The sequence below is a fragment of the Gossypium raimondii genome, chromosome 6, assembly GCF_025698545.1.
Source record: "Gossypium raimondii isolate GPD5lz chromosome 6, ASM2569854v1, whole genome shotgun sequence".
Taxonomy (NCBI): domain Eukaryota; kingdom Viridiplantae; phylum Streptophyta; class Magnoliopsida; order Malvales; family Malvaceae; genus Gossypium; species Gossypium raimondii.
This window is the reverse complement of record NC_068570.1, coordinates 26,270,165-26,278,587: the sequence shown is the minus strand read 5'-3', so window position 1 is coordinate 26,278,587 and position 8,423 is coordinate 26,270,165. Positions and strand designations below refer to the sequence as shown.

Here is an 8,423-nt window from a genome sequence, read left to right as displayed (position 1 = left end):
CTCCTCTGCCCCTGGTTTTTTTCCCCGAAAGGGTTTCTATATAAAAATATGTGTGTTCTTTATTTTCTATTTCTCTTTTCTTTGCAACATATTGTCATTACCGATGTTCTATTTTTATATATTACAAACCGGCTACAACAACTTTTCCATGTGACCATTCAAATCCTTACCTTGAATTAAGCATGAGCTAGATATTTTTAGCAAAGTCATCCACCTTCTTTTCTCAGCATAAGCGGTCGGCCATGCATAAGAGAGAAGAGCGGGATTTTCATGCTACTTTTAGCAAACTTAAGGGGCTCCTCACTAATATAAACAAAGACACATTTGTTCTCCATTTCATTCATCCCTCACTCACCATCTCCTCTCTCTTTTCTCTCTTTTTCCAATTCCTATTTTCCATTTCTTCAAGAGTGTTTGTAGGGCTTTGAAAGAAGCCCCATTTGGCCATATTTGGAGCTTTAATCTTGGTAATCATGACAAGAAGTGAAGAACAAATGAAGAGAAAAGTTAGTTGTGCCTTGGAGAACCACAAAAAATGACTTAGCCTTTCTTATCCTTTCAATATTTTATTTTTGTTCAATTCAAGAAACATGATTGCAACTAAGTTTTTTGCTTTTAATATAATCATGGTTGCTTAATTTTTTTAGTGTTAGAATAGCTTAAATTTCATAGCTTAGATTATTTAATTATGTTAAGAGATGTTACGTGCATTTGATTTATTTATTCATTTAGATAAAATCATGAAAATGTTATTCAGTATACTATAAATGTAAGGATGCAATTGAATTAATTATTAAATCATATTCATATTGTAATTAATTGACACAATATTTGGTGCATGTTTGACCTTTTATGATGAAATTAGGTCAAAATAGTAATAATATCAAAAGAACTTTATTACCTTGCATAACCCAAGGATTAATATGATTAAATTGTTTTAGTATAGAAATATTACTATTACCTTACATAATTTGATTCATCTTGACCGACGTCAATTGTAGTAGTTATTTTAAGTCATTTCTACACTTAACGAGCTTGTTTCTTGGCATTTTATAATTAATTATTGCATTTTTGTATTCATAGGTTAGGAATAAAATATTAATAAATTAAGCATTTTTATGCATTTTCTACCATTTAGATGACTCGTAAGGCCGACTCGGGCCTCAAGAAGTTCTAGTAGGTTAATTAAGTGCACAGGAAGTCATTTTAGGCCTAATACTGGAAGGAACGAAGGTCGAGGCATGACACAAGCATCATGTGGCGTGACACGACACCAAAAAAAAACATCCCAAGCAAAAGTAACGCATGATGTCCTGATGAGGAAGGCTTCCACATCCCAACAAAGCGATGTCCCAACGAGCTCTTCCTTGGCGTGGCGACGATGGCAAACCAAAATGAAGCTGATTTCCTTGGATGACACTTTTGGGAAATTTCCTTATTTGGACCCTAGCTTTATTAGAATATTTTATTTATTAGAATCCCAAAGTGTATCTAGGTTTAGTGGTCACCAAAAAACTTGTAGCCTATATATAGACGCCTTAGGGTCACCAGAATGGTAAGCAGACTTAGGTAGAAAATTTTATTTTCCTTTCATGTTCATGTAATCATAACTTATCTATTCTAATATGAAAACAACTAAGAGTAGAGATTGCTCCAGATTCGCGCTTCAATAAATATTCATGAGCATTCTCTCAACTCTTTTATTTTATTCTTTTATTTATATTTCGTTAGCCTAATCAACTAATATTGGTATGAATATTAGAATAAATATTGTGCTTTATTCTTATCTTGCATGATTCGGTTATTGAAACAATTAATAAAGTAAGTCGATTAATTGAACAAAGAATAAGGGTTCATAATAGGAGTAGTCGGTATAGATTATGCGTTCCTAAACCTTAGGTTTGTCAACCCTAAGAAGTTATCATAAGGGAGACGAGATCGTAAGATAAGTCAAACCGAGTAAATTGTGGTTTATCTTGGCTGAGAAAGTGAGGTCGTGAGATAAGCGAGTATCCCCCAATTAATTAATTAGTAGAGGCGGGGAGGCAATACTAGTTCAATAATAGCTAGTTCATATTAAAACTTGAATTCTAAGATTAGTTAATCTTTTGTTTATTAATTAGGGATTTAATCGATCATAGGCTAGAGGCTCGCATTGTTAATGCTAGGAATAGGAAATTCCATTAGGTTAGTTAATTTAATTAGTTTTAATTAAAATCTCAATTTGGATTAACACTACTAATTCGTGACTCGATTAGATTAGTAATTATTTTCTGTTATTAATTTAATATTAATTTCTCCAATCTACAATCCCTTATGTACGATCCTCGACTATATTACAATTTGACTCGTACGCTTGCAGACACCGCCGTTCTAATTTTATATATTTTTGGTGTGTTTTTTTTTACTATAAACGATAACATGTTAAATAGATAGTAAAGTTGTTAGCGTCTTTGCTGCGGATTGTGACAGTGAATTTTTTTATTAGATTAATTATTGTTAAATAATATTAATCAAAAGACGAATAAGCTAGATAGTATTCTAACTTTATTTCATTTTATTTTAGTGTGAAAAAAAATTATTATGATTATTATTACTTACGTTGTTGATTATTAGATTTAATTTTGAATATTTAATTTTATAGGTTGGTATATGAACTATCCAAATCGAGTTGGTTGTATGGATATTCGACAAACCAATGGAGTCAAGATTACAAAGACAAGCAGTTTGAGTGTTTAAACGAACTCTCACCTAGGCCGAACAAGTATACATCTGCAGGGGTGGAGATCTGACGAATCAACAGAGTTACGGTGGAGAATGTGACATGTCCGGTTACTCAATTCAGCAAGAATTGGATTTAATAATAGATGATGATGTAGATGGGCACTTGCTTGAGAAACATCAAAGCAATCAAAGGCCAAGTCAAACACAAAAAGTCTGAAAAATCAGCAAAGTTATGATTGCAAGATTGGGGACTACGATTATTCATCCAAACTCCCTTATGAGTTAGATTTATATAAGTCATTTCTTCATGATCTTGAATTCGAAGAAATTCAAAAATAGGTGGACAAGTTCGAGGAATCACTCTAAAAGTAGCAAATAGAAGTAGAGACTTCGTTGGAAGAGGTCATGCATGATGTTCATAATCTATCCAATAATTCCCATGAAACATGGTCATGCAAGCAATAGAGCAACCTCTTTCTGCACTTTTCGAATGATTTGATAAAAAATTTGAACGATTGGAGGATATGATGTCATTCATGATTGAGCAATTCCAATGAACTTACGAAGCAAAGACTCCATTGGAAGAGGTCATACATGATGTTTCTTCTTCTGATCCACAGGACCAATGTACCATCGACAACCATCTGGAATTAAATCTTGAAAGTTAATAAGAGTTTGGACCTAGAGATGGGAATGAATTTAATATAACCGAAGATGTTTCCGATCCAATTAACATAGATGTAGATGCAGAAGTAGAGATAGAATTAGCAACTAACTTTGAACTACAATTGATTCTTATTGAAAGTGTAGATGAGCCAATACATTTCTAGCCATAACCAATGAGGTGTCAATGATAAGTCCAAATTATTTAGCACCTTTTTACTTGGAATTTATGTATATCTCGAGCATTTGGATAGCTAATTGTGTAATTTTTGTTCATATTGAGACATTGGGCATAATTTTAGTAAAATTTGTAATTTTACATAATTATGTGTTAATTTTACATAATTTCACTGTATTATGCTACATGTTAAATTATTGCTTGAATTGCTGCAGTTGGACCATCGAACTACTCAATGTTAAGAGCTATATAATAAGGACACACATTAAATAAAGCTAATTATTTCACATTATGGATAGCAAGCTAATGAATTGGACTTAGAGAATTGTTTTAACCCAGCTTGGAAGATGATTGTTGAAAAGAATTAAGTCTGCCTCTAATTGGGTTGCCAAACAGTCCAATAGGGGGAGAAGATCCCAAATTCAGAATAGACATGAAGAGCAGCCCAAAAAAACTTTTGGAATAATTATTTAAGGGTTCCTGCATGTGTAAATATATCACATAATGGCCCCAACAAGTTTCCATGGTCACCGTCCAACCTTTCTTCTTGAATCAAGAAAAAATTGGGCACAAATCAAGAAACCAACAACTCCTCATCCTAAAAATCAAGGTCAGCCATGCATGGGAGATTCCTAAGGGATGTGCATGCTATTTTTAGAAAACTCCCAAGCTCCACTTCAAGTATAAATAGCACCTTCCATTCATCCTTCAACCATCCTTCATCCCTCAACACTCATGCATTCTCTAATCTTTCTTTATTATCTTCCACTCCTTGAGCTCTTCATCTTCCCATTTTTATTTTAGCTACCATTTCCTTGAGAGAAAAACTCACTTGGCCGGCCACATTGAGGAGCAATTTGTGAAGGAACAACCACGAAAATTGGAGGAAGCCACCACGAACAGTCTTCAGGGAATAACCAAATGCATCAAGAGTTTCTTCGTCCTTTATCTTTAATTTGTTCTTAATTTATAAACATGCTTGCAAATTGTTTGATGGTTTTTACATTAATGATGATGAGTTAAATTGTTTCAACTAGGATAATTGTAATGCTTTGATTAAATTCATTCAATTCATGTTCATATTATTTTGTGCCTCGGTTGTTCATTCTTCCAATTAAAATCATTCTTGTTATTCATGCATTAAAATATGTTTGAATACATTATAATTAGTTACTTAATCCAATCCAGATAATGATTAATGGACACAATAATTGAAAGGTGCATGCTTAATTTATATTCGACCCAGAATAAATTAAAGGTTTGTAATGATTCTAAAACAATACTATTACCTTGCGTAGCTTTAGGTTTATGTGATTAAATTGTTTCAAATCGACCCAGTCCTTGTTACTTCACATAAATTCTAAGGAATCCTTAGTTAAATATTGACATGGAAATATGCATGTTTTTATAAGTATAAGACTTCGAGAGAACTTATATAATATTCCAAGTTAATGAATGATCGAGTTGCCATGTAATTTTTCGAACATTGTAAAACAGTATAAAAATTGAATTGAGCCAAGTGTTGTAATTGTTCTAGCTTATTCATATTATTGTTATTAAAATTTGTGAATTATTGTTAAACTATTTCATTCCATTTAAGTTAATTCATTTGCATATAGTTGATTAATTTAATTTTAACATCCATCACCTTAAAATATTATGTTTTCTTAACCAACTTGTAAATACTAATTTTAAAATTATTGATTTAAACACAGTCCCTGTAGAGACGATACTCTTTTTACTTACTTATTACTTGATAACGATTGTGTATACTCGCACATTCCGTCGCGAACCAAGTTTTTGGCGTTGTTGTCAAGGACTGTTAATTTAATCATTATTTGTGAAATTATCTCTTGCAATTTGGTTTTTTTATTTTTATTTTTATTTTTATTTAATTAATGTTTTATTTTTGTGATTTTCTTTTCAGGTGTTTATGAGCATAGATCAAATCATCAATTTACCCCTTGTAGACCTTGAAATCAAGTGGACATTTAGACAAATAAGACAAGATAGACTAGCCCAAAGACAAGCCATAGAAATGGACCTTGAAAATCAAAACGAAGTTAAAGGGAATTGAGTTGCCAATACTCGTAATCCAATCCTTATTGTTGATGATAGGGATCGAGCTATAAGGTAATATGTTGTGCCCCCTTTTTAATGAGCTTAATCCGGGAATTAGGAGACCGAAGATGGAGGCCTCAGAGTTTGAACTGAAGCTTATGATGTTTCAGATGCTTCAAACAGTAGGCCAATTTAGTTAAATGCCTATAGAAGATCCATACCTTCACCTTCGATTGTTCATGGAGGTGAGTGATTCCTTCAAGATAGCCGGTGTAACTGAAGACACATTGAGATTGAAGTTGTTTCCATACTCGTTGCTAGATAGAGCACAACCATGGCTTAATTCTTTATCATAGAACTAAATTTCTACATGGCAAAAATTAGCAAAACTCTTTCTGGTTAAGTATTTCCCACCTAGCAAAAATGTTAAGTTGCAAAATAAGATCACCACTTTCCAAAAAATGGATGATGAATCTCTATACGAGGCATGGAAAAAGTTTAAAGAGTTACTATGCAAATACCCTCACCACGGGATTCCACATTGCATTCAGCTGGAGAGATTTTATAATGGTCTCAATGCACACACTAGGATGGTGGTAGATGCTTTTACAAATAGTTCTCTCTTATAATGAGGCTTATAAAATTATTAAGAAAATAGCCAGTAACAACTACCAGTGGCTGAAAAATTGAACAGCTTTAGGAAGACAAGTAGCAGGAGTGCATGAAGTAGACACCCTTACTTCACTCTCAGCTCAAGTATCTTTTTCTCTTTAATGTTGAAACAGTTTACTACTAACGATTTAAACAATGTTGTAGCCCAACCTCCAAGTTGATTTGATGTTATTTCTCGCGCATGCTGTGGAAACGGACATTCGTTTGAGAATTGTCTATCAAATCTCAAGTCTATTTATTATGTAGAGAATCAAAACCATAATAGAAGTGGACAAGGACCACAATCCAACTTTTATAACCCTTCATGGCGAAACCATCCAAACTTCTCTTGGAGTAACCAAGAAGTGTCACGTGTGAAATGATATGCAAATTGTGCAAGTATACATGTTGAATCAAGTAATAAAGTGACGAGTGAGTATCGTTCCCACGAGGATTGGATTGAGGCACAAAAGTGGTCAAGTTATTATAATAAGATGCAATTAATGTTATGGTAAAGCTATGGTAAATATGTAGTGATAATTCAAAGGAATGATGATGTGTGCGATAGATGGAATTGATGAATAATTAGAAATGCTATGGTAAAGTGACAGCAAAAATGTAATGGCAATAATGAGAGTGATTATCCAAATAGAATGTAAACAAAGAAATAAATAACTAAATATGTTATGGCAAAGATACTATGACAAGGAATAAAGATAGAGTGATCTTGATTTAGAAGGTTGGGATTACCCAGAATCAACCCTTACTATCAAAGTCAAAGTCGTACCTAGATGTGTTACCAGATTCTGAGTGGATAATTTGATGGATGCATGAAGTAGGATCGATCTATGAGAACTATTCACGAAAAATTGAATTGACGCTGCCTCAATTCCCAATAGCAAAATATGAGGCAAAAAAGTAATCCAACAAGATAATGGTAAAAGATCTATAAAAGGATCTGGAGGAAGAGCCCGAGCAATATCCGATGAAAGACCCAAAAGGAGACCCTTGAAGAAAATCTAATTTAGAAGGTGACCCGGACAAAGCTAACGAGGAGTTGGAACCTGATTCCGACTAATTCTAAAATAGTTTTAATTTTTATTTTGTATTTATAGTGTTAAGACTTATTTTAATTATGGACAATTTTTAGTTAGATTAATTAGGATTTTATTTTATTAAATATAATTTGTGTTTAGTTTTTCCTTGTAGGAACCCTATTTCTTTTACGACGCTATAAGAGCGAGCCAAAATCAAAAAGAGGAGTAGTCTCAGCAATTGTATTGCACATATCACGACAATCGAGTAACCTCTTTCCTTTATATTTTTATTATACATTAGCGATAATGTGTTGAATAAAGTGTAGGGGTGACACAGGAAAATGTTTATTTGTTATTTTGTTTAGTTTCTAGTCGTTTCTAATTTTTCATTTTGTGTGTTTTGTTTGTGCTTGAGCTTGTAGAAATATAAGTGATTGGTTATGAGCATATACTTGGGTTGTTTGTTTAATTTGTAAAGTTAGCCTGAAATTAAATAATTTAGATTGTTTATATTTAAACCAATTAGTTCGGTTTATTAAGCGTAAATAGAAAAAGAGATTAAATATATCAAGTGATAAAGGTGGATACGAATTTAAATACATCAAGAGATTAAATATTTGTAGAAGTATAGGATGTTGAATTAAAAAAATACTTGGTAAAATCCATGGTTATTGAAACGGTGCATTATGACTAGCATAACCCTTATAAAAAGTGCCTGAGAAAAATCTTAATCATATTGACACAATTAAAAAAAATCATAAGGGATTATCGAGAAAATATTATTGCATTAGAGTTCAAAGCATGGACAAAAAAAAGCGAGTAGGAAAAAATATTCGAATTGATTATACCCTACAAAAATAAATACTATGTTCATATATACATTTTGATGGAGATTTATATTTAATTTTCTTTAAATTTTTTACTTTGTAATTTATTGAACTAATCTGTTTAGGTGTAAATAACTTTGAATTGTTTAATTTTCTAGCAACAGTTATAGATTTAGGCAAATATCTCTAGTGTCGATGCTCCGATCCAATCTCATGTACCAAGCTAGCTCAATTACATTTTATTACATGTTTATTTTCTGTTTTCAGTTTTAGTGTTAGTTT

At 32.3% G+C, this 8,423-nt stretch overlaps 1 non-coding gene across 1 annotated transcript; it reads right to left on the bottom strand.

Annotated features, from left to right (window-relative positions):
- Nucleotides 1-6,055: 6,055 nt before the first annotated feature.
- LOC128042185 (small nucleolar RNA R71) lies at nucleotides 6,056-6,161 on the bottom strand. Its single transcript, XR_008197391.1, has one exon. It is a non-coding gene; the product is annotated as a small nucleolar RNA R71 (small nucleolar RNA).
- Nucleotides 6,162-8,423: the final 2,262 nt, after the last annotated feature.